This window comes from Macaca fascicularis, chromosome 7, assembly GCF_037993035.2.
Source record: "Macaca fascicularis isolate 582-1 chromosome 7, T2T-MFA8v1.1".
Classification (NCBI taxonomy): Eukaryota; Metazoa; Chordata; class Mammalia; order Primates; family Cercopithecidae; genus Macaca; species Macaca fascicularis.
This window is the reverse complement of record NC_088381.1, coordinates 54,691,794-54,716,773: the sequence shown is the minus strand read 5'-3', so window position 1 is coordinate 54,716,773 and position 24,980 is coordinate 54,691,794. Positions and strand designations below refer to the sequence as shown.

Here is a 24,980-nt window from a genome sequence, read left to right as displayed (position 1 = left end):
TGTTATACTTTAATACCACAAAGAACAGATACCATTTAAAAATCAGTGATGAATTAAATTACAAAGGAGGAAAATGTAATAAAATGCAACTTTCACAAATGTTACGTGTAAGCTACGCATAAGAATTTTTAAGGCTGAGGAATTTGTTCTCAGGCACAGGGCAAAACCTGTAGCCAAAATCAACAGGACTAATAATTTAAGACGTCAATTTTATCAGTTAAGCTAACATCAAATTTGAGTACTTTAGTGTGATATTTTCATTCTGCTAAGAAGAAAACGCCCCGGATTTTATGTAAAATATTCAGTCCCCTAAATAAAAAGTTATCTCCTTAAAAGAGAAGCTAGATTTCCTGTTGCATGTCAAGGCAGAGGGCACCACACTTCACCCATCCGAGGCTGGACTTGAGTAGGGGTGCAGGTGTTGGCAATTCATCAGTCACACAAGCTATGTGGTCTTGCAGAGGTGAATAGAGATTTTTTAACAAGGGCTTTCGAATTCTTTGAAGAAAACACTGAGACAATTTTGCTGGGGAGGAAATGCTCCATCTTCCACGTGGAAACAAACTCATAAATTCTGACTGTAGGTTGGTGTTCAGCACAACTTGGAATAACCTAACTTTTCACATAGAACACAACCCCCAAGCTGCAAGATACGGTCTCCGCGAATGGCACCAAGCACCACCTTTTCAAGCCCTCACCAGCACTGGAAGTGGGTTGGACACCCCCAAACCATCACCACCCCCCCAACAGGAAGTGAGGGTGTCCCCCCTCCCCCAGGACGGCCTTCCTCCCCTCCCCCAACCGGAAGTTGAGGCGCCCCCATTCAGCCGGCCTCCAACCAAGACAAACCAATACCACCACCACCAAAAGAGGGGTGATCTTCAAGGGGTGAAAGGCAGCTCGACTGGGGCCACCCCCAAGCTCGCCTTGCTTACTGACCTGCTGACGACAGGGGCAGGAAGGGGCCTGGGGCCTAAAGAAAGTCCCTTGCACAGAGGACAATTCCCTCAGCCCCTCTCAATCGCCTTCACTTCACGCACTCGTCGTCTCACAGCTGGACAAAAATTCTTCCGCAGCACTTTATTTTGGTGTCCTTTCCTTTTCTTTACCTAATCTCTTAACCACCTTTCCACAGGTAACTCCTCTTACCGCACAGCATTTACAATTGCTCCGGTGAGGAGAAAAATGAAATATTTTCCACGGTCCCTTCAGAAAAATGAAGGGATTATTTTGCCCCAATGCGGCGAAGGACTACGCGGTTACGCAAGGTGAGCCTTATTTTCGTGGAGGTTTCTGGGAGATGTAGTTTTTTTTTTATTGCCACGGCCCGCAGAAAGTAGAGGAACTGAAATTGGTCATGACTATATATTAGCGTCCTCGAAAACATATTCTGTATTCGATGACGGCTGACCTAGCGGGCTCCGACGCCCAGATGGGCCCAGACTTCCCTGATCTTTTCCTATGCGGCTTAATCGAACCCAAATTTTCGCTCTCGCGGGCCCAAGGTCTCGGCAGCCCCGCCCCTTGTCTTGGCCCCGCCCTCCACAGCCAATCAGGCGCCCTTTAGGTCTCGTCCTCTGGAGCTTGGAACGCAGAGAGGAGGGGCCTGGCGGCGACTCCTCCCGCTGGGCTGAGGGAGACCTGGGAGACAACTGGAGCTTGTGCGCGCGCGCGCGCGTGCTCACGGCTCCAGGAGCGCGGCGAGCGGGCGAGGGCGCGCGCGGAGGGGCGGCGCGCGGGGCCGAGAGGAGGCGGGCAGGCTGGTGGGCTGGGCGGGCGACGAGCGGCCGGGAGCGCGCGGTGGACTCGGCCGCGGCGAGTAGTTAGTTAGTTGTTCTTAGTGTCAGTTGCTCGGCGGCGGCGGCCGTGGTCACCAGGAAAGGGACGGGACGGACGGCGATGGTGGTCGCCGCGGCGTCGTGTGCGCCCCTCAGGTAACAGCGGCCAGGCTGTCTGTGTCCCCTCGGTTGCCTTTTACTCACGCGCCGGCTGTGGGACCAGGGTTGCCGCGGGTTGAGGGCGCTGACCCGGGGGAATCCGGGCGGGGCGGGGCGGCGCGGGTTCTGGGTGGCGCCGCTGCCGGGGCTCTGGCGGCCAGTGCGTCCAGCCCGGCGCGGGCTCTCGCTCTCCGGCCACCCCCGCGCCCCGCTGGTGCCGCGCGCCCCCCGCCTCCCCTGCCCCCTCCCTCGGCGGCGGCCCCGGGAGCGCGGCGCCCCCCAGAGGAAGGAAAGTTGGGACCCGCCGCGAGGGACGCCCCCCGGCGCGGCAGGGAGGCTGCGGGGGAAAGTGAAGCCTGGAGGAGCTGGACGCAGGGAGGCCAGGGTAGGAAGGACTTCTCTGGCTCCTGCCGGGTCCACACGGTCAGTCCGCTCCCACACCCGGGAGCATCGGTGCAGCCTCGCCGGCAGCGCCGGGTGGCCCCCTGCCTGCTCCCCTCGCGCCGCGGCTGGGGAGCTTGCGAATGTGTGGGCTGGCGGGGTCGTTTGGGGGTTGTGAGTGGTTCGGCTGCTCAGTTTTTTTCTTCTCTGCCCTTTGACTCATCCGTTCTTGCAACTTTTCTTTCCTCCCTCGATGGGGACTTGCCGTCTGAACCGCGTCTGTCCCCTTCCCCCTCGTCGTATGCACCATCGGTCTGGGAGCTTGATTTCATTTTTTCCTCCTTTGGCTGCGTTCAAGATTGCTGAGAGCACCGGGAGCGACCCTCCTACCCCGCCTGCCTCTGGCCTGTTAAATGTTACTTTTTGCAATTCGTTGTTTTTTAAAGATCCAAGTTCAGGAATTTGAGAGCTGTGGAATGGAGTTATTGGAAGGCTGGCGTTGAGGGGGTAGTGATGAGCTAGAGGAAAACTATGATTTCATCTTTATTGGCCTTGCTATAGAAAACCTAATTCATTTTTTTTTTCTGCCTCTATTGAGTGTGGTAAGATCATACGTTGAATTAAATACTTAGAGACTTACATAAAAGACTATTTTTAGGTCATTGGATGATGTACGAGAACAGCTTTTCACCTGAACTGGGATTGCCTTGAGGATTCTGTTTTGGGGCCTACCTACTGATTTTTGTTCAGCCACAGCGTCGTCTTTTCCCGATAAATGAAGTGATGTAGTGATGTGTGTAGTCAGAGAACCCATACTGCTCTCTGCAGTATGGAAGTGAAAAACGTGAATTATCCACAGGGGTAAAACTTTCCATGAGCAATCTTGAATACTCACTTCATGATGGCTTCTCCTGTAATCTCAGAGCATTTCTAGATAGCTCAATTCACTGGCTACCCTAATTACTTTCTGACTTGCCTGGGACTTCTCTTTGGTGACTTGTTTAGTAAACTATAATGGCAGATATGGTACATTTTCTTGGCTTCAAAGTTGAGGGTTGTAGCCTCAGCCCAGAGATGAACAATGGAAGTAGAATTCATAGCACTGCTAGTGAATTTTGGATATGACCAACTCACAAACTATGTGAAAAAACAAACATCCCCTTTTCATTGCTGTCAGGGAGGAAAGGGGGAATATTTTATTATGTCTTTGTTTTGGATTCTCTAACATGACTGTATTATGTGGGGAAAATGTCAAATTATTTTCTTTAAGGCTTTTTAATGTGTGTTCCTTCTCTTCCCTCACTACCCCCTACTCCCGCCCCAACTTAGGGGCTAAAATTTATGTGTGGCTGTATTCTAGGGTTGGAAGAGAAGTGTTTTGGTGAAAGAAAAATATAAGATCACTTTGAACTATTATGATACCTCAACTATTCGTTTTATCCAGTTGATAGTACACAGAAACTTTCACAATAATGTTTGTAGCCTGTTAACGTTCAAAATTCATTTTTAAGAGTCTACCCTGAAGGCCCATTAAGAAATAATGCCACTTCATAACTGTTTCCCGACAATCACGTTAAAAAATGTGTTCCTGGAATGCATTATACATGTACTCATATAAACATTTATCTTTGTACATTTATGGTAATGTAAATATTTAAGCTTGAGAGCTTAAAAACTTTTATTTGCTTATTTGCATACATGTTTTTCAACATCTAACAGTGCCAACCATATTTGCCAAATAAGCATCAGCAATAAATTCATGCTTTGGCACATTTCATGTAATAACTCTTCTAAATTGTTCCGTGGTGAAGCATCATGAGATTAGCATTTGCTTCATGAGAGAGATTTGTTGTTCTTTTTAACTGTACTGATGTGCTGTTTAAGTGGAACAGGTGCTGGGCCCTAGCCATTTGTGTTGATACCTGCCAAATCATACCCTTTTGTTGGATGGGTTGTTTAAGTAATTTAGGAACCAAACTGTGGCCCCTGGCATGCCAAGTGTGGGTACAAGGCTCCATATCAGTGTTGCAAATCGCTGTTTTCACTGTAAGAGGCAGATGTGTATGATGAGCATTGTTCTGTCATTTGCTCATCTCTTTACTGTGATTCCTACAATCTTCCCCACCCCCCGCACCCCCCACCCCACTTTCCTTCCCAGTCCTTTCATTACTGAAACTCCTGGTACAGTCTAGGTTCCCTCAAGGCTGATTTGTTTTCCTTCGTGAATTGTAAATTCTAGTAATCTTTAGGCCAGGAATAGATAGTTTACATTTGTTTGACAAATGTTTGAGTACCTTTTAAGTGCCAGGCATGGTGGTAGGCAGTACCTGAGTATTATAGAATATGATATTCCTTTTTGCAAGGAGGTTACAGTTGAGGAGGAAAAGATAGGTGATAACCAATAATTATAGTATGACAGGGCTGTGCACACATTCCTATGGATGGAAGCACAGAGGAAGGGTAGCTGACTCAGACTTGGGGGGATGGGGGGAGGGTGTCTAGAATGCATCTTAGAGTGTTACCTGGGCTAATCTTCAATAATAGGTAAAAGTTAACTAGGTCCAGAAAGAGGGAAAGTACATCTTATACCAGTGCTGTCCTATAGAAATTTAATACAAGCCACAAATATAAGTCACATATACAACTTAAAATTTTTTAGTAACCACATTTTGAAAAGTAAAAAGTGAAATTAATTTTAATAATATAAACTCAGTATATCCAAAATATCATTTCAACATGCATTCAGTATAAAAAGTAATATTGAAATATGACTTTTCCATTTTCATACTGTCTTCAGAATCCCGTGCATAATTTTCTACTGTCTTCAGAATCTGGTATGTAATTTACACTTATAGCACATCTCAATTTGGACAACTACAGTCACATACTCAATGACTGCAGGTGAGTGGACAGCAATAACACAGCTTTAGAACAGGGGTGGATGAAGTAATAAGCCAAATCAATGATTGTCTTGTGAACCAAGTTAAGGAACTTTAACTTAATTCTGAAGTTTGTGGGGATTTAGTGGGGAAAAAATTAAGCTATGCTGTGGTAGAATCAGATTTGTATTTTAGACTCGTCATTTTGACAGTAAAATGAATATTGAATTAGAAACAAAACTGGAAGCAAGGACCAGTTAGGAAGCTATTCCTGGCGAGAAATGATGAAGAGTGTAGAAGAGGGAATGGTTCTATGAGAGATTTAGGAAGTATTATTAACGGGACAGGAAAAATATATTTAGATTATAGAATTGAGCAAGACTGAAGATTTTGGATGATTCCTACATTTCTGTTGTGATCTGCTGAGTAGATTGGGCAAGCAGCGGAAGAGAAGCCAACCGTCTGTGCCAGACAGACCAAAGATGAAAAAAGGACATAGAGATTTGTCATGAAAGCTGAGGGAGAATATTATTTCAAGGACTAGGAGTGGTCAACACTGTATCCTGCCTCCAAAAGGAAAAGTAAGATTAAGACTGAATAAAGTCTCTGAGACTTGATGATTAGGATGTCTTTTGTAACTTCAGCTAGAGCACTTAGCTACATTGTAATGCATGGGGGTGGGTGTTGAAAAGTGAATAACAACTGTAAGTGTAGCTAATTGAGAGGGATACAATGTTTTCAACAAAGGACTCTGACGGAGTCTGTAAGTAGGGGGAGATGCTTGGGATTTAGAGAAGTTTGCCTTTTTTACAAATGGAATCTTGGACATGCTTAATGTGAGCTTGGAAAGAGCCAGTGGAGAGGAGAAACTGAAGAAGAGTGTATATGTGTGTGTTTGATGGGCGTGGGAAACTGGCTGGTGGATGGAGGCAAGGATTTGAAGGTAATAGGGAATGAGATCCAGGGCGTAGGTAGAGAAGTTGGCCTTAAATAGAAGGTAGTCTCACTTTTCCATTGAGCAGAAAGGAAGGAGATGGATGGCAGTGTAAATAAGTTTGTAACTGACAGGGCAGGAAGGAAGAGTTGATGACATGTCTTGTATAATTTTTAATCATCTGCTAAGAGTGAAGGGAACGTGATAGAATAGGGGTTTTTAAACAATATGTGAGGCCAAGTGCTGCGGCATGTGCCTGTAGTCCCACCTACTCAGTAGGCAGAGGCAGAAGGATCGCTTGAACCCAGAAGTTGAAGGCCAGCCTGGGCAACATAACGAGACCCTATCTCTTAGAAAACACACACACACACACACAAAAGCCAGGTAAAATTAATCCATCCCTGTGAAAGGAATGGAAAAAAAAGACAGTCTGTAGTTTATACATACTCTTTGTAAACAGCTTCCAAGGAATAGCTAGAGGGGATAGGGGTGGAGGTAAGGGAGAGAGAGGTAGACAGACAGACACATGACTAGGAAACTGAAGAAGGATTGTTAGTTAAGCATTAAGGGCCTGTTTATTTCAGATTGTAGACCTCGTATTTGTAGCAGTACCACCAATTTGCATGGTTGATTTTTTTCCAGCAATGAGTGATCAGACTATCTGAAGAAACTATTTAATACTCACAAGAACCTTATGAGTTAATACGTATTGTTGCTGTTACTCTCCTTGTTTGTAAGATGAACAGCTCGGGTTTAAATCCTGCCCAGGCTGTTATCCACTGCTTTGTAGATATCTGTTTGGTAGAGATATCTGAAGGACAGTTGGTTGAGGGAATTAATGATATTGAGTATTGCAACTCTGCTGAAGAACTATGGAGTCCTTCTGGATCATGAGCTGGAAGCCTGTAAGGAGGTGATCCAGTTGGGAGAAAATGAGGAGCATGAAATGCTAGAAGTCAGTGTGAAGCTGAAGAGCAAATGAAGAGCAAATAATACTAGCTTCTATTTATGGAGTACCTCCTATGTGCTAGACACTTTAATACCTAATTCTGATCCTAACACTAACTCAACAGTGTTGTTATTTACCTTATATTATTTCCTTTTTTCTCCTTCAGATGAAGAAACTGAGGATTAGAAAGGTTAAATAACATATCCAGACACACCCTGTCAGGTGATGGAACCAGGATTCAAAGCCCATTCTTTCTTGTCCAAACCATGTTCATTTCTTTCTTGTCTGAACCATGTTTGTTTCATTCTTTCTTGTCCAAACCATGTTCGTTTCATTCTTTCTTGTCCAAACCATGTTCATTTCAAGTCAGAGGATAAGATAGAAAATATAGTAATTGGGCCTGGCATAGTGGCTTACACCTGTAATCCCAGCACTTTGGGAGGCCAAGGTGGGTTGAGGTCAGGACATTAATATCAGCCTGGGCAACGTGGTGAAATCCTGTCTCTTAGAAAAAAAAATACAAAAAATTAGCTGGGCATGGTGGTGCACACCTGTAGTCTCACCTACTCAGGAGGCTGAGGTGGGAGGATCACTTGAGCCTGGAAGGTTGAATCTGCAGTGAACTGTGATTGTGCCACGGCACTCCAGCCTCGGTGATAGAGCAAGACCCTGTCTCAAAGAGAAGAAGAAAGAAAGAAAGATAATGCAGGCCAGGTGTGGTAGCTTATTCCTGTAATCCCAGCACTATGGGAGGCTGAAGTGGGAAGATCGTCTGAGCCCAGGAGTTTAAGACCAGCCTAGGCAACATAGGGAGGCCTCATCTCTAAAAACAATAATAAAGTAGCCGGGCGTGGTAGCATGTGCCTGTGGGCCCAGCTACTTAGGAAGCTGAAGTCGGAGGATCACTTGAGCCTGGATGGTAGAGGCTGTAGTGAGCCATGATCGCACCCCTGCACCCCAGTCTGGGCAACGGAATAAGACCCTGTCTCAAAAAACAAACAGAAAAATTGCTGCTATGTACTCTTCACCTGGGTTCCTCTAATGTTGACATCCTACATAACCATGGTACATTTATCAAGCTAAGAAATTAGTATTGGTACGATGCTTCAACCAAGCTTCAAACTTCTTTTATATTTTACCAGTTTTTCTAATATTATTTTTGCATTCTGTTATCCAAACCATGATACTACATTGCTTTAGTTGTCCTGTCTCTTCCAATGTGTGGCAGTTTCTTGGTCTTTTCTTATCTTTTATAACCTTGACACAGGTATTTTGTAGAATGTTCTTCAGTTTAGGTTTGATGTTTTCTCATGATTAGATTGGGGTTATGGATTTTGGAGGAGAGTACCATAGAGGTGAAGTACCCTTATTATTTCATACGGGAGGTACATGATATCAAATAATTTATCACTTGTGATCACTCTGTTAAGGTGGTTTCTGCCAGGTTTGTCCACTGTAAAGTTACCATTTTTCGTTTCCCATACTCTGTGCATTAGAAACAGGTTACTAAGTTTAGCCCACACTTAAAGGGATGGGAATCAAACTCCACTTCCTGGAGGGAGAAGTAGTAAAGAATTTGTGGATATATATTAAAACCACCACAGTAATTGGTAAATATTTTGAGAGAGCTACTTTGAGGCTTTGCCAGTATCCTGTTTCTGCCCACTAATTTCAGCATTCATTAGTGGATCTTGCCTGCAGCAATTATTGCTATGGGTTCTGAAGCTACTTTTTTTTTTTTTTTCCTCGTTCTTTCTACATTTATTAACTGGAATTCTTCTATAAGGAAGGTTTGTCCCTTCTCTTCTATCTAATCATTTATCTCAGTTCAAATTCATAGATATTTATTTAATTCTTAGTGTTAGAATTAAAAGCTATCATTATTTTGTTGCTCGAATTATTCCCGTTTTGGGCCTTGGGATCTCTTTTAGGTCTACTTCTGTGTCCTTTTGGCATATTTCTATTTTTTTAATTTGTATGTACATGCACACTTCTTTACTCTCTGACATTACCACATGCTTCGGGTTCATCTTGGTTTTTTTCCGGCCCTAGCACTAGAATCAATTATTTCTCTAAGGAACCTTGGTTCCTTTCAGTGGAGGATGGTATTTTGAAGCCAGGATCTGGATGCTAAGTGTGCTTATTGCTGTGGAGTGTCATTGCTCCTAGACTTTGTCAGTGGAAAGAACTAGGAAATGCATGTATGTATATTAATCCATGTATCCACGTACAATTATATTAGAATCTGTATTTCTGTGTATAAAAATATAAATATACTGATTGTGACTCTAACTGGATTATGTTTTGTTACAAATAGATTTGCTGATGGATTGGATGTAGAATGGGAAAAGAAAAGAGTAATGGATCACTCCAAGGTTTTTGATTTGAGCAACTGGAAGATAGAGTTGTCATTAATGGAAATGAGGAAGACTTAAGGATGGTGCAGAGCAGGTTTCTGGGGAGAGTTTAGGAGTTCTGTTCTAAACTGGTTAAGTTTTTGAGATGTCTAATAGACATGCTAAGTAATAGAGATATTAAGTCAGCAGTTGAACATGGGAATCTAGAGTTCAGAGAAGAATGGTCCAGGTTACATTTGGAACTTGTCAGTGTAGATTAGATCACCTGAGGAGTGAGGGTAGCTAGAGAAGAGAAGAGATTTAAGGACTGGCCCATGGGGCATTCCAGTCAGAGAGATAAGGAGGAGCAGTTCTGCATATTGATAAGGGCTGAGGTGTAGTTATAGAGTGGATTTCATATCATTAATAAACACTTTAGTATCTATTATTTGCAAGATAACAAGTTGTGTTTGGGGTTAACATCACTCCCTCCATAAATTTATAAGACAAATTACAGACTTGAGAATAGCAGTAGAAGGCCACATACCTGATAAAGATATAAAGTACTAGGGGCTGGGTGTGGTGGCTCATGCCTGTAATCCTAGCTCTTTTGGAGGATGAGGCAGGAGGATCACTTGAGGCCAGGAATTTGAGACCAGCCTGGGCAATATAGTGAGACCCACCCCTATCCCACATCTCTACAAAAAGTAAAAAAATATTAGCTGGGTGTGCTGGCCCATGCCTGTTTTAGCTATTCAAGTGACTGAGGCAGGAGGTTTACTTGAGTCCAGGAGTTCAAGCCTGCAGTAAGCTATGATCGCACCACTGCTCTCTAACCTGGGTGACATCGCAAGACTGTCTCTATTAAAAAAAAAAAAAAAAGGTATGAAGTACTAGTGAGGCTTGTTAGAGAATGTGGACGTAAGAAACTATGAACTCAAATATGCGCCAGCTATATTTAAACGCTGATGTAAGCATGTGTCAGTCAAGAAACTTGTCAAGGCTTTATGTACACACTACTAATTGTCAACCAGTAGAAGTTTCTCCATATGTTAACCTTGGTTTTGGAGGTTGTTTCTGTCCTTGCTTCCTTTCCATTATTAGGTCTTGAGTTGGTAATTGTGCCTGTAGTCATTGGCTGTCAATTAAGCCACTCAGTGAACTGGCAAGGAGTGTTTCTGCTGCCCTCGACTGTTTAACTTTTGGCTGTCTGCTACCTTTTCACAATCAATAGGATTTGACTTGGGACTGCATACAATCAAATGTTTCCATTTACAAGCAGGGTTGTAAATCAAGCAGGATTGGCCTTACCATCTTCTGTGAATATGCCCCCTTTTTTTTTTTTAAACTATTTCTTTCACATGTGGTCTTAGACATTCACATTTGTCATCTGGTTATTAAAGTAGAACCCAAAATAACAATTTTAGAATTTTAAAAATAGTTAAAACATGTAGCCTGGTAAGCCAATGTTTTAGTAAAACATTTTAATTTCAACCACTTTGCATTAAAAATAGGTAGACTTTCATTGCCAGCTGATAAGAGGTGGTAGTATGGCATGAGGCAGGCAAATAGCACCTATCTAGTAATTATTTAAGTGTCAGTCACTCTTTAGGAACTACAAGAAAAATAACAGGTGTACCTACTTTGTAGGATAGGGGGCAGATAATTGCAGGATTCCATTCTTATTCCTACCTCCGAGTGGTTGACAAAGCTATTATCCATGTTTAAGGACCAGTGTGTTGTATTTATTAGTTGTGAGAAATCTGAGCATATTTATATGCTGAGTGGAAAGAGCCTATGCATTGAGTGCAAAGACTGTATCTTCCTAGCACAGTTCCTAACAAGTAGTGGATATTCAAATGTTTGTTGAATGAAAGATTTCAAGAAGGTACTTGACCCTTATAAAATTTAAGACATGAAGATTTGTTTAGCTTGTTAAAGAAAGCTTAAGATATTAAAAATTTTCATTGTTTAAGTCAGAGTTAGTGCAAAACAAAATAAATCTGTAAGGTAACATCCTCATTTTAGGCCAAGCCAAACAAATCATACCACTCTGTGAAAACATGATCACAGATGGGTGTGGTGGCTCACACCTGTAATCCCAGCACTTTGGGAGGCCAAGGCGGGCGGATCACCTGAGGTCGAGAGTTTGAGATCAGCCTGATCAACATGGAGAAAGAAACAAACAAACAAACAAAAAAACACAAACCATGATTACTGTCTTTCAAGTAACTGATAAACCTGCCCTCCAAGAATAGTCAAGAATTCTAGTTCAGAAGTCACACTACCTGGATTTGAATTTACCAACTCAGCCACTTCCTGGCCATGCGACTTTATGTTAGTTTCTTAACCGTGCTTCAGTTTCCTCATTTGTAAATTAAGGATAATACTTGTACTTACTTTATGGGGTTGTGAGATGAAATTAGAATATATGTCATGCATATATACAAGTGTTCAGTTTTTAACTGTTATTCTAAAAATGCTAAGAGGCTAGTATCTTAGGGTTTTTTATTTTCTCAAAATTGCATATGCTGAGTGTTAAAGAAAAACAAATCCCTCTGTGAACAAGAAAAAACACTGACAGAAAGTATACCAGTATACTCATAATGATATGTTGAGACAGTGAATAATGGGTTTTCTGCTTTTCGCCATCTCCACTTTTTCTTTTATTTGTTGAGCAGATTTTTTTTTTTTTTTTTTTTTTTTTTTGAGGCTCGCTCTGTCACCCAGGCTGGAGTGCAGCGGCACGATCTCGGCTCACTGCAAGCTCCGCCTCCCGAGTTCACGCCATTCTCCTGCCTCAGCCTCCCGAGTAGCTGAGACTACAGGCGCCCGCCACCATGCCCAGCTAATTTTTTGTATTTTTAGTAGAGATGGCGTTTCACCATGTTAGCCAGGATGGTCTCGATCTCCTGACCTTCTGATTCACCTGCCTCGGCCTCCCAAAGTGCTGAGATTACAGGCGTGAGTCACTGCGCCCGGCCCTGTTGAGCAGATTTTTATTAAATACTCAACTATGAGTCAAACACTGGGCTTTAATGAGCATATTACTTTCTGAGAGTAAGCAACATTGTAGTTAAGAGCATGGATTTGGGACCCAGACTGCCTGGAGTTGAATCTCATTTTTACCACTTACTAGCTGTGTGGCCTTGGGAAAATCACTTTCTTGGTGCCTTTGTTTTCTTATCTGTAAAATGTGGGAAGTGATAGCATCAACCTCAGAGGGTTTTTAATGAGCTCATATTTGAAAAGTACTTAAAATAATGCTTGAAGCATAGTATCATGTGTGTGCTAAATAATGTAAAAGATGATAGAAATATTACATTATTTAAAAATAAAGATTTTAGGGAGGCTGAGGCAGGAGAATGGCGTAAACCCGGGAGGTGGAGCTTGCAGTGAGCTGAGATCGCGCCACTGCACTCCAGCCTGGGCGACAGAGCGAGACTCCATCTCAAAAAAATAAAAATAAATAAAAATAAAAAAAGTAAAGATTTTAATTTTCCAGTATTTTTATACTTTCACCCACATTGACAGGAGCACTTTTATTGTTTAAAGTTAGTTTTCCCCCTTAATTTTCAAAGTAGATTCAGTTTTGTTATTGCAAGGGAAGATGCCATGGTACCGCTCTTAAATATTTTTGTGTTTGTTTTTGAGATGGGGTCTCACTCCATTACTTAGGCTGGAGTGCAGTGGCATGATCATGGCTCACTGAAGACTTGACCTCCCGGGCTCAAACGATCCTCCCACCTAAGCCTCCTGAGTAACTGGGACCACAGGTGCATGCCACCATATCCGGCTAATTTTTAAAATTATTTTTTGGAGACAGTTTCCCTGTGTTGCCCAGGATGATCGCAAACTCCTGGGCTCAGGTAATCCTCCCGCCTCAGCCTCCCAAAGTGCTGTGATTGCAAGCATGAGCCACTGCATCCTGCTTCAACTCTTAAATATTTTGGAATAATTAGTTGAATATTTCAAATGCTGAAAAACTGCCTTCTTTCTAGGCATGCTACAATATTTGTAGATTTTATATGGGTATGAAGTAGTTTTTTAATTGTGGAGGTTTGTGTGAAAGAAGAGTTAAGGCATTGGAGAAACAGGAGAAAGTATCTTCCTAATGCCAGTTCTCTCCTTCATTTTGAAAAACTGTTTCTGCAGCAGTATTCCTAGACTGTGTTTTTAAAAAATAATTATTTATTTTTATTTCAGTAGGTTTTCAGGGGACAGGTAGTTGTTGGTTACACAGATAAGTTCTTCAGTAGTGATTTCTGAGATTTCGGTGCACGCATCACCGAGCAGTGTATGCTGTACCCAATGTGTACCCCTTACCCCCTCCAACCCTTCCCCCTGTATCCCCAAAGTCCATTTTATCATTCTTATGCCTATGCATCCTCATAACTTAGCTCCCACTTAGAAGTGAAAACTTGTAAGTTCTCAGGTTTTCCATTCCTGAGTTACTTCATTTAGAATAATGGTCTCCAATTCCATCCAGGTTGCTGCAAATGCCATTATTTTGTTCTTTTTTATGGCTGAGTAATATTCCAGGGTGTGTGTGTGTGTGTGTGTGTGTGTATTTTTAGTGTGTATAGATATATTTTTAGTGTATGTATATATTTTTAGTGTATATATATATTTCACACTTTCTTTATCTACTTGATTGATGGGCATTTGGGCTGGTTCCATATTTTTTTTGCAATTGTGAATTGTGCTGCTATAAACATGGACATGCAAGTGTCTTTTTCATATGATAACTTCTCCTCTGGGTAGATACTCAGGAGTGGGATTGCTGGATCGAATGGTAAATCTACTTTTAGTTCTTTAAGGAATCTCCATACTGTTTTCCATAGTGGTTGTACTAATTTTCTTTTTTTTTTTTTTTTTTTTTTTTGAGACGGAGTCTGGCTTTGTTGCCCAGGCTGGAGTGCAGTGGCGCGATCTCGGCTCACTGCAAGCTCTGCCTCCCGGGTTCAAGCCATTCTCCTGCCTCAGCCTGCGAGTAGCTGGGACTACAGGCGCCCGCCACCTCGCCCGGCTAATTTTTTGTATTTTTAGTAGAGACGGGGTTTCACCGTGTTAACCAGGATGGTCTCGATCTCCCGACCTCGTGATCCGCCCGCCTCGGCCTCCCAAAGTGCTGGGATTACAGGCGTGAGCCACCGCGCCCGGCCGGTTGTACTAATTTTCATTCCCACCAGCAGTGTAAAAGTGTTCCCTTTCACCACATCTGTGCCAACATCTAATATTTTTTGATTTTTTGATTATGGCCATTCTTGGAGGAGTAAGGTGGTATTCCTTTGTGGTTTTGATTTGCATTTCCCTGATTAGTGATGTTGAGCATTTTTTCATATGTTTGGTGGCCATTTGTATATCTTCTTTTGAAAATTGTCTATTCATGTCCTTAGCCCACTTTTGATGGGATTGTTTGTTTTTTTTTCTTGCTGATTTGTTTCAGTTCCATGTAGATTCTGGATATTAGTCTTTTGTCGGATGCATAGTTTGTGAAGATTTTCTCCCACTCTGTGGGTTGTCTGTTTATTCTGCTGGTTATTTATTTTGCTGTGCAGAAACTTTTTAGTTTATTTAAGTTCCACCTGTTTATCTTTGTTTTTGTTGCATTTGCTTTTGGGTTCTTGGACATGAAGTCTTTGCCTAAGTCAGTATCTAGAAGCGTTTTTCCGATGTTATCTTTTAGAATTTTTATCGTTTCAGGTCTTAGATGTACATCTTTGATTCATCTGGAGTTGATTTTTGTGTAAGGTGAAATGAGGATCCAGTTTCATTCTTCTACATGTGGCTAGCTAATTATCCCAGCATCATTTGTTGAATAGGGTGTCCTCTTTCCACTTTGTGTTTTTGTTTGCCTTGTCGAAGATCAGTTGGCTATAGTATTTGGCTTTATTTCTCGATTCTCTATTCTGTTTAAATTGGTCTGTGTGCCTGTTTTTACACCAGTACCGGGCTGTTTTGATGACTGTAGTCCTATAGGATAGTTTGAAGTCAGGTAATATGACACCTCCAGATTTGTTCTTTTTGCTTAGTCTTGCTTTGGCTATCTGAGCTCTTTTTTGGTTCCATATGAATTTTAGGATCATTTTTTCTAGTTCTATGAAGAATGATGGTGGTATTTTGATGAGAATTGCATTTAATTTGTTGATTGCATTTGGCACTATGGTCATTTTCACAATATTGATTCTGCCCATCCGCAAGCATGGGATGTGTTTCCATTTGTTTGTATCATCTATGGTTTCTTTCAGCAGTGTTTTATAGTTTTCCTTGTAGAGGACTTTCACCTCCTTGGTTAGGTATATTCCTAAGTATTTTATTTTATTTTTTGCAGCTATTATAAAAGGGGTTGAGTTCTTGATTTGATTCTCAGCTTGGCCCCTGTTGGTGTATAGTAGTACTAGTGATTTGTGTACATTGATTTTGTATCCTGAAACGTTACTGAATTCATTTATCAGATCTAAGAGCTTTTTGGATGAGTCTTTAGGGTTTTCCAGGTATACGATTATATCATCAGTGAACAGTGACAGTTTCACTTCCACTTTACCAATTTGGATGCGCTTTATTTCTTTCTCTTACCTGGTTGCTCTGGCTAGGCTAGGCTGTTTTTCATTATTTGCTTTTGGAATCTGGCTGCATCCATACTGCTAAACCTCAAAACTAAATACTTCAAGTAAACTGCTGGGTCTTAATTCAGCTATTGGTTCTGAAGTTAAAAGAGCTTGTTCGTTTCCAGATTCAGTGAGGAAGGTATTATAATCTAAGAGTGATGAGAAAAATGAAAAACCTATTTTATTCTATACAGTATAACAGCAAATTTAAGTGGTTCTTATATACCTCTGCCCATACAAATGCAGCTTGTGAAATGATATTATCAGTGAATATGTAAATCACACCATCAGCAGCATAGAAATAATTTATAGATACAATGGTTTCTAATGTAGGGAGTTAGACTTCTGAATTCCTTAATTATTGACTTAGATTTTATTTCACATATTTTATTTTATTTTATTTTATTTTATTATTTTTTTTTTTGAGACGGAGTCTCGCTCTGTAGCCCAGGCTGGAGTGCAGTGGCCGGATCTCAGCTCACTGCAAGCTCCGCCTCCCGGGTTCACGCCATTCTCCGGCCTCAGCCTCCCGAGTAGCTGGGACTACAGGCGCCCGCCACCTCGCCCGGCTATTTTTTTGTATTTCTTAGTAGAGACGGGGTTTCACCGTCTTAGCCAGGATGGTCTCGATCTCCTGACCTCGTGATCCGCCCATCTCGGCCTCCCAAAGTGCTGGGATTACAGGCTTGAGCCACCGCGCCCGGCCTATTTCACATATTTTAAAGTTAAATATATATAAATAAAATTTGAATCTTATAAATGCAACTTGTAGTTGTCAGTTTTGTATTCCAAATGTCTAGCAAAAAAATCTTGTCATCTAGGAAAGGATATGTTTTGTATTCTTTTGTAAAAGGCAATGGCAGGACTTTATTAAGGCGTGAATGCTGATCTTCTCTTATCTTCTATGGGCCTGCATCATCTGGATTTTTATGGGCTTGCTGTCTTACTAGGAGACTGACTCCTGCTATATGCAACGATTTCCCTCTAATTTTCTCTGTCCTTTTTGGCTGAAGATCTCAAGTGGAGTTGAATGTTACATATTATACCACACATCTTTTAAAAATTAATAGCTTTTATGATAGGAATATAGTTCATTTTTATTGTTGAAAAGTTGGAAAACGTAAAATAGGTAAAAAGGAGAAAATCTGTCATGCTACCATCCAGAGATAACTAGTGCTAATAACGTAGTGCCCTTCTCCTCAGTCTTTTTGTGTATATATGCATGTGAAAATATCTAATTGACCTCGGCCGGGCGCGGTGGCTCACGCCTGTAATCCCAGCACTTTGGGAGGTTGAGGGGGGCAGATCACGAGGTCAGGAGATTGAGACCATCCTGGCCAACATGGTGAAACCCTGTCTCTACTAAAATACAAAAACTTGGCTGGGAGTGGTGGCATGCACCTGTAGTCCCAGCTATCCAGGGGGCTGAGGCAGGAGAATTGCTTGAACCTGGGAGGCAGAGGTTGCAGTGAGCCGAGATTGCGCCACTGCACTCCAGCCTGGTGACAGAGTAAGACTCCGTCTCAAAAAAAAAAAAAAAAAAATCGAATTGACCTCATACTACTTATAATAGGGATATAGTTTATCAGTTATAATAAATGCAGTAAAGTGGTCACACTGTGAAAGGCATACAGGAGCTGAGACTGACTGAGGAGAGAGCAGGTTTATGTTCATTGCAGGAATTGGCATTTTTCTTTTTTTCATGTTGCTAAGCACACTCGATAAGTTGAATACATACTGAAGCAGTGTACGTACCTTTAATAATCTGATAACTTGCTCTTTTTTTCTGATAATGTATCATAGACTTTATCATTAATAAATCCTACCTCCTCCTGTGATCATTCTCCAGTGTATTGAGAACTGGCAATCATACAGAATATATTAGTAGAGCAGATTCTCTATAGTCTCAAAGAATATGTCTCAAATATTTGGGTATATCTTACAGCAGTGCTGTCCAACAGAAATAGTGCAAACCACATATGTAGTTTCAAATTTTCTAGTAGCCGCAATTTAAAAAGTACAAAGAAGCAGGTGAAATTAATTTTAATGATATATTTTATTCTAGTATAAATAGTATATTGCAACATGCCGTCAATATAATGAATTACTGAGATATTTTACATTCTATTTTTTCTATCCTCCAAATCCAATGTATATTTTCCACTTAAAGCACATTTCACTTCAGACTAGCTGCATTTCAGATGCTTAGTAGCCACAGGTGGCTAGTATTAGCACAGTCCTAGAACATAGAATTTCCCCCCAGAAGATGCAGTAAAATATCATTTTGCAGGTATTCTGGAGAGTTATATGAGAAGAAAACAGCAAAGCCAAGTTACACCATGGATCCTGAACACTCACTTTGCTGTCTCATAAGATGTTAAACCTTTGCCTCAGTAAAATTAGATATTTCTGTATTTATGGATCTTCATGTCATGCAAGTGTTAAATTTGTAGTTGTCTAAAGGCCTACTGGATATATCTTAGAATGGTCAGTAAAATTGATCCTATATTCTAAAGTTCTGTTTTTAACTACCAGGTACTATGCTCATTACCTGGGTGATAAAATAATCTGTACACCAAACCCCTGTGACATGCAGTTTACCCGTGTAACCAACTTGTACATGTACCTCTGAACCTAAAAACTGGAAATGAAAAAAAATGTCATTCTGTTTCTGAAATGAATTTGTGGCATTGTAATAAATATGTGGCATGGTCATAAAGGTTAGTGATGTAAACTGAATGTAATAGAATAGAATTGAATAAGCTTTGTTTTTAATTGAGTTTGTGGTCATGTGAAAAATATTCCTTAACATCTTAGGCTTTATTTTGTTCTGTAAGATGGAGATAATCCTGCCCTTTTTTCTTAATATGATTTTGATCGTCGAATGAGATGAATGGAAACTAAAGGGATGTGTTTTATTCATCTTCATGTCCCCAGGACTTAGTATAGGGTTCGATATGTGAACATCCAATAAATATTGGACTCAGAGGCTGAATATATATGGAAGAACTTTCAAAATAAATGTGCTACCAGTGGAAGCTGTTATTACTGTGCTTGATTTGTACTATTTCTTATTATTTAAATTCTTTACTGGAATATGAGAACTCTTTAATAATTATTTGCCTGTACAATCAAAAAGTAAGGTTGCCTATTGTGGTTGTATTTTTACTTACCTGTAATATTTTATTCATTGAATCTTGTCTGTAGATAAATATATTTCTAAAAATATGTTATTATCTTATTTTAAAAGATATTTCATACTTAAAATAAATGTCTCTGCTTTTCTTCAGAGTAAACAATTTAAAATCTTGTTGGTATTGGGAGAGAGATGACTGCTTTCACCATACCCAATCAGCAGTATTTGAGAGACAAATACAATGTCATTGGAGGCCAAGATGATAGAGGCAAAGTAGCAATATTTTAAATACTGGAATATGGTTCTAGTAACCAGAAAAGGCTCCAATTTTGAAAGGATTTCTTATTTCTATAATGATGAGAAAAACTCCATCTTTTTCTTCTGCAATGGGATGCAACATTTCATCATTGCTTAGAGTGGAAGTATAACAAAATCATAATGCAGGAGCAAATAATGTATACGCAGAACTGCATTTCAAAGTGATCTTCATGAAAACATTAGCTTTTTCTAGCCTCAGCTATGAATTTCTGCAACTGCCCACTCACTGAGTCATCTATAGCAATTGAAAGTTTAGATATTTCCCATTTGTTAGGGTATTTTTTTTCATACAATGTGGCTTTTATCTATCCTGAATGAAGTAAGCAAGATTCATATAAAATGGCATGTGCAGTATGAAAGTCTGCTTTATTGCTTCCTGGGAATAAATGAAGAACTTTAGGAAGCAGTTGAATATTATCAGTGTACTAGGAACCATTAAACTAAATGATACACTCTGGGAGTAGTTGGCAGTTTTTTGTTTTCATTATATTCCCCCACTTGTACCTTCACTCAAAACTGGAGCATATCTTTCAGTATTTGATGACAGAAAGATAATCGGATTAAACTTTATTTTTTTCCTATTTTTCTTTACATGGTAATTATATACTAATAATTTTAATATGTAATATTTTAAATATTGAGAAAATATAGCACATGTTACTAAAAGATATGCAGTGACATTGAAGACCATTTGGCTAAATGGGTGATATGTTGATTGAATGAAATAATTGGTCTCATTTAAAGAGGAGAGGAGGGAAGTTGCTTTTTTCCCTTGATTTATTCCCTTGATCTTCTTTTCTCCCTGATGTCTAGATATGTATTTTAAAGCAATTCTATTACTGAAAATCCTTGGCTTGTTTCTGTTCCATTCTGAATTTTACTGTTTGTTGTTGTGCTTAGGCACAAGGGAAGAGGATTGAAATCTGTTTGTTTTTTTTTTTGAGATGGAATGCCCCTCTCGGCTCACTACAACCTCTGCCTCCCGAGTTGAATTAATTCTCCTGTCTCAGCCACCATAGTAGCTGGGATTACAGGTGCGTGCCTCCACACGTGGTTAATCTTTGTATGTTTAGTAGAGCTGGGGTTTCACCATGTTGGCCAGACTGGTCTTGAACTCCTGACCTCAGGTCATCTGCCCAACTCGGCCTCCGAAAGTGCTGGGATTACAGGCGTGAGTCACCGCCCCCAGCCCTCCTTTTCTTTAGTCTTACTACTTCTGTATCTTGCTTCTGCTCATTCTTAGCATAGAAAATATAATAAAGCAAGATGTACCTAATGACTACTTGGAATTATGTTGTAAATAATTTTTATTATTGGAACTTTAAAATTCCAATACAAATCAGCAAAAGCTCTCTAAGAAAGTAAAACTGGCACCTTTAATGTATGCCAAATTGCATTTTTTGCATTTGACATTTTGCTGTGTATTAATTTTGAGTTCTTTCGTGGCAATGTCCAATGAAGTTCTAATGAATAATAATAGTCTGTGGAAAATCAAAGATATGTTTGTAGCTGATTTGGGAATTTAATTTAGCTATGAGCTACAATTTTTGTGTTGAGTTTTTTAAGAAACAAAAGAAATGTGATTTTAGGGGAGTATTGTGCTTCTTATACTCTTAACAATTGTATTATGACTGGTGCAGATTGACTGTCATGGTGACTGGTCCTTGGGTATCATTTCTAGGAAAATGTTGAAAGAGCAAGAAAAATATACTCTTAACTAGTGCTAAAATTAAACAGCTGCTTAAATTGCCAGCAAATTAGACATTTATCAGGAAAGGAAATCGTATGTATAGCAAAACCAAGGGAGAAGAAAAGTTGCTCATTTATATGGTGATTATTTTGGAGGTAGTTTGCAGTTGGATGATGTTATTGTGAACCATTAATCTGTAAAACACATTTATTATAAGTGAGTTACAGGGTATGTACGAAAGCAGTTTTTATAGTATCCAGCCTACTTCTAGTGGGTAGAATGTAAGTTTTGGAAGTGTAAGTTTTTTTTTTCTTCTGATATACCCCTTTTAAAATTTAAAATTTAAAATTTATAAGTTCATGCCATTTATTGTATATATTGGGTTTTGTTGGATCTAAATGTTTTGTCAGTTATTCTGACATAAACAATACACAAGATTGTTATGTAGTGTTTGAAATAGTAAGGACCAAATGCAAAATCTTGATTATTTCATTTTAGACCTTAGAAAAATGTTTTAAATTTAGCAAGTGATGGACGAATAATATCTCAGAAAAATCCAAACAATATATTGAAAAATAGGACAAATCTTCCTTCGATATTTTTCTATTTACCTTCCAGAGGTAATCATTGCAGTCAGCTTGATATCTTTCCAAGCATTGTAGTGTAGATATGTAGTTTTATTTTGTGTCTGTATTTTTAACATATTGCATATGTTGTTCTACATTTTACTTCCCATCTCAATATTAAATATAAATGCTCCTCAACTTATAATGGGATTATATCCTAAAAATTCATCCCCATGAGTTCAATTGTTTTAATTTTTAGATCCCACAAATAAGTGAAAGCATACAAAGTTTGTCTTTCTCTGCTTGGCTTATTTCACATAACATAATGACCTCCATTTCCATCCATGTTGTTGCATATGTCAGGATCTCATTCTTTTTTATGGCTGCGTAGTACTCCATTGTGTATATGTACCACATTTTCTTTATCTGTTTCTGTTGATGGACATAGGTTGCTTCCAAATCTTAGCTATCGTGAATAATGCTGCAGTAAACATGGAAGTGGAGGTATCTCTTTGATACATGATTTCCTTTGTTATGGGTATATACTTGAGGGTGGGATTGCTGGATCATATGGGAGGTCTGTTTTTAGTTTTTTTGAGGAACATTCAAAAACTGTTCTCCATAGTGATCGTACTAATTAATTTACATTTCCCCAAACAATGTATATGGGTTCCCTTTTCTCCACAATCTTGCTGGCATTTATTATTGCCTGTCTTTTGGATAAAGCCATTTTAACTGGAGTGAGATGATATCTGATTGATTTTGCATTTCTCTGATGATCAGTGATGTTGAGCACCTTTTCATAGACCTATTTGCCATTTGCATGTCTTTTGAGAAATGTCTAATAAGATCTTTTGCCCATTTTAAAATCAGATTATTAGATTTTTTTCCTATAGAGTTGTTTGAGCTCCTTATATATTCTGGTTGTTAATCACTTGTCAAATGGGTAGTTTGCAGATATTTTCTCCCATTCTGTGGGTTGTCTCTTCACTTTATTGATTGTTTTCTTTGCTGTGCAGAGGCTATTTAACTTGATGTGATCCCATTTGTCCCCTTTTGCTTTGGTTGCCTGTGCTTATGGGGTAATATTCAAGAAATGTTTTCCCAGTCCAATGCCCTGGAGAGTTTTCCCAAAGTTTCCTTGTAGTAGTTTTATAGTTTGAGGTCTTAGATTTAAGTCTCTAATTCATTTTGATTTGATTTTTTGTATATGGTGACAGATAGGGGTCTAGTTTCATTCTTCTGCATATGGATAGCTAGTCTCCTCAGCACCATTTACTGAAGAGACTGTCCTAGTGTATGTTCTTGGCACCTTTGTTAAAAATGAGTTCACTGTAGATGTATGTATTTGTTTTTGGGTTCCTTATTTTGTTCCATTGGTCTGTAAGTCTATTTTTTATGCTAGTACCATGCTGTTTTAGTTACTATAGCATTGTAGTATAATTTGAAGTCAGATAATGTGATTCCTCCAGTTATGTTCTTTTTTCTCAGGATAGCTTTGGCTATTTTGGGTCTTTGTGGTTCTGTGTAAATTTTAGAATTGTTTTTTCTATTTCTGTGAATAATGTCATTGGTATATTGATAGACATTGAATTGTCTATTGCTTTGGGTAGTATGGACATTTTAACAATATTGATTCTTCCAGTCCATGAAGAATCTATAGGTTGCTTTAGGTTGTGTGGACACTTTAACAATATTGATTTTTCCAATCCATGAACATGGTATATCTTCCCATTTTTTAGTGTCTTCTTCCACTTATTTCATCATTGTTTTATAGTTTTCATTGTAAGGATCTTTCACTTCTTTGGTTAAGTTAATTCCTAGGTATTTTATTTATTTGTAGCTATTGTAAATGGGATTGCTTTCTTGATTTTTTTTTTCAGATTTTTTGCTGTTGGCGTGTAGAAATCCTACTGATTTTTTTGTATGTTGGTTTTGCATCCTACAACTTTACTGAATTTGTTTATTAGTTATAATAGTTTTTTGGTGGAATCTTTAGGTTTTCCAAATATAAGATCATGTCATCTACAAACAGTGATAATTTGACTTCTTTCTTTCCAATTTGGATATTCTTTCTTTCTCTTGTCTGATTGCTCTAGCTAGGACTTCCAGTATTATTTTGAATAACAGTGGTAAAAGTGGGCATCTGTGTGTTCCAGACCTTAGAGGAAAGGTTTTCAGTTGTTCTCCATTCAGTATGATACTAGATGTGGTTCCATCATATATAGCTTTTACTGTGTTGAGGTATGTTCCTTCTGTACCTAGTTTTTTGAATGTTTTTTATCATGAAGGAATGTTTAATTTCAGCAAATGCTTTTTCAGCATCCATTGAAATGATCATGTAGTTTTTGTCCTTCATTCTGTTAATATGATGTATCACATTGATTGATTTTCATATGTCAAGCCATCCTTGCATCTTCAGGTTAAATCCCACTTGATCATGATGAATGGTCTTTTTAATGTGTTCTTGGATTCAGTTTGCTAGTATTTTGTTGAAAATTTTTGCATAAATATTCATCAGAGATGTTGGCCTGTATCTTTTCTTTTCTTTTTTTAAAATGTGTCTTTGTATGGTTTTGGTATCAAGGTAATACTGGTGTCATAGACTGAGTTTGGAAGCAGTCCCTCCTCTTCTATCTTTTAGATAGTTTGAGTAACATTTGTATTACTTCTTTAAATATTTTGTAGAATTCAGCAGTGAAGCTATTGAGTCCTGAGCTTTTTTTTGCTGGATGACTTTTTGTTATAGCATTGATCTCATTATTTGTTTTATTTTATTTATTTTTTTGAGATGGAGTTTTGCTCTTGTTGCCCAGGCTGGAGTGCAATGGCGTGATCTTGGCTCACTGCAACCTCTGCCTCCTGGGTTCAAGCGACTCTCCTGCCTCAGCCTCCTGAGTAGCTGGGATTACAGGCATGTGCCACCATGCCCGGCTAATTTTTTTTTTTTTATTATTTTTGGTAGAGACAGGGTTTCTCTGTGTTGGTCAGGCTGGTCTCGAACTCCCGACCTCAGGAGTTCGCCCACCTTGGCCTCCTAAAGTGCTGGGATTACAGGTGTGAGCCACTGTGCCTGGCCTTGATCTCATAATTTGTTATTGGTCTGTTCAGGTTTTGGGTTTCTTCATGATTCAGTCTTTGTGGGTTGTATGTGTGTTAGAATTTGTCCAGTCTAGATTTTCCAATTTATTGACAAATAGTGACTCATAGTAGCCTCTAATGATCCTTTGAATTTCTGCAGTA

General features: G+C 39.6%; 2 protein-coding genes across 21 annotated transcripts in view; one reads left to right on the top strand and one right to left on the bottom strand.

The window, feature by feature from the left end:
• HMG20A (high mobility group 20A) overlaps positions 1 to 1,042 on the bottom strand; it is a 69,751-nt gene extending 68,709 nt beyond the window's left edge. For both annotated transcript variants that reach the window (XM_015453149.4, XM_005560171.5), the window contains exon 1: positions 940 to 1,042. The gene's annotated coding sequence lies outside the window, so the exon portion shown is untranslated. The remainder of the gene's footprint in view (positions 1 to 939) is intronic.
• PEAK1 (pseudopodium enriched atypical kinase 1) overlaps positions 826 to 24,980 on the top strand; it is a 306,616-nt gene continuing 282,461 nt past the window's right edge. For 8 of the 19 annotated variants that reach the window (XR_012415230.1, XM_005560183.5, XM_015453135.4 and 5 more), the window contains exon 1: positions 1,818 to 1,934. The gene's annotated coding sequence lies outside the window, so the exon portion shown is untranslated. Of the gene's footprint in view, positions 1,269 to 1,817; positions 1,935 to 2,243; positions 2,361 to 20,425; positions 20,516 to 24,980 lie in introns of those variants that run through there. The other 11 variants (XM_065548237.2, XM_065548243.2, XM_065548244.2 and 8 more) reach the window with 4 other exon arrangements.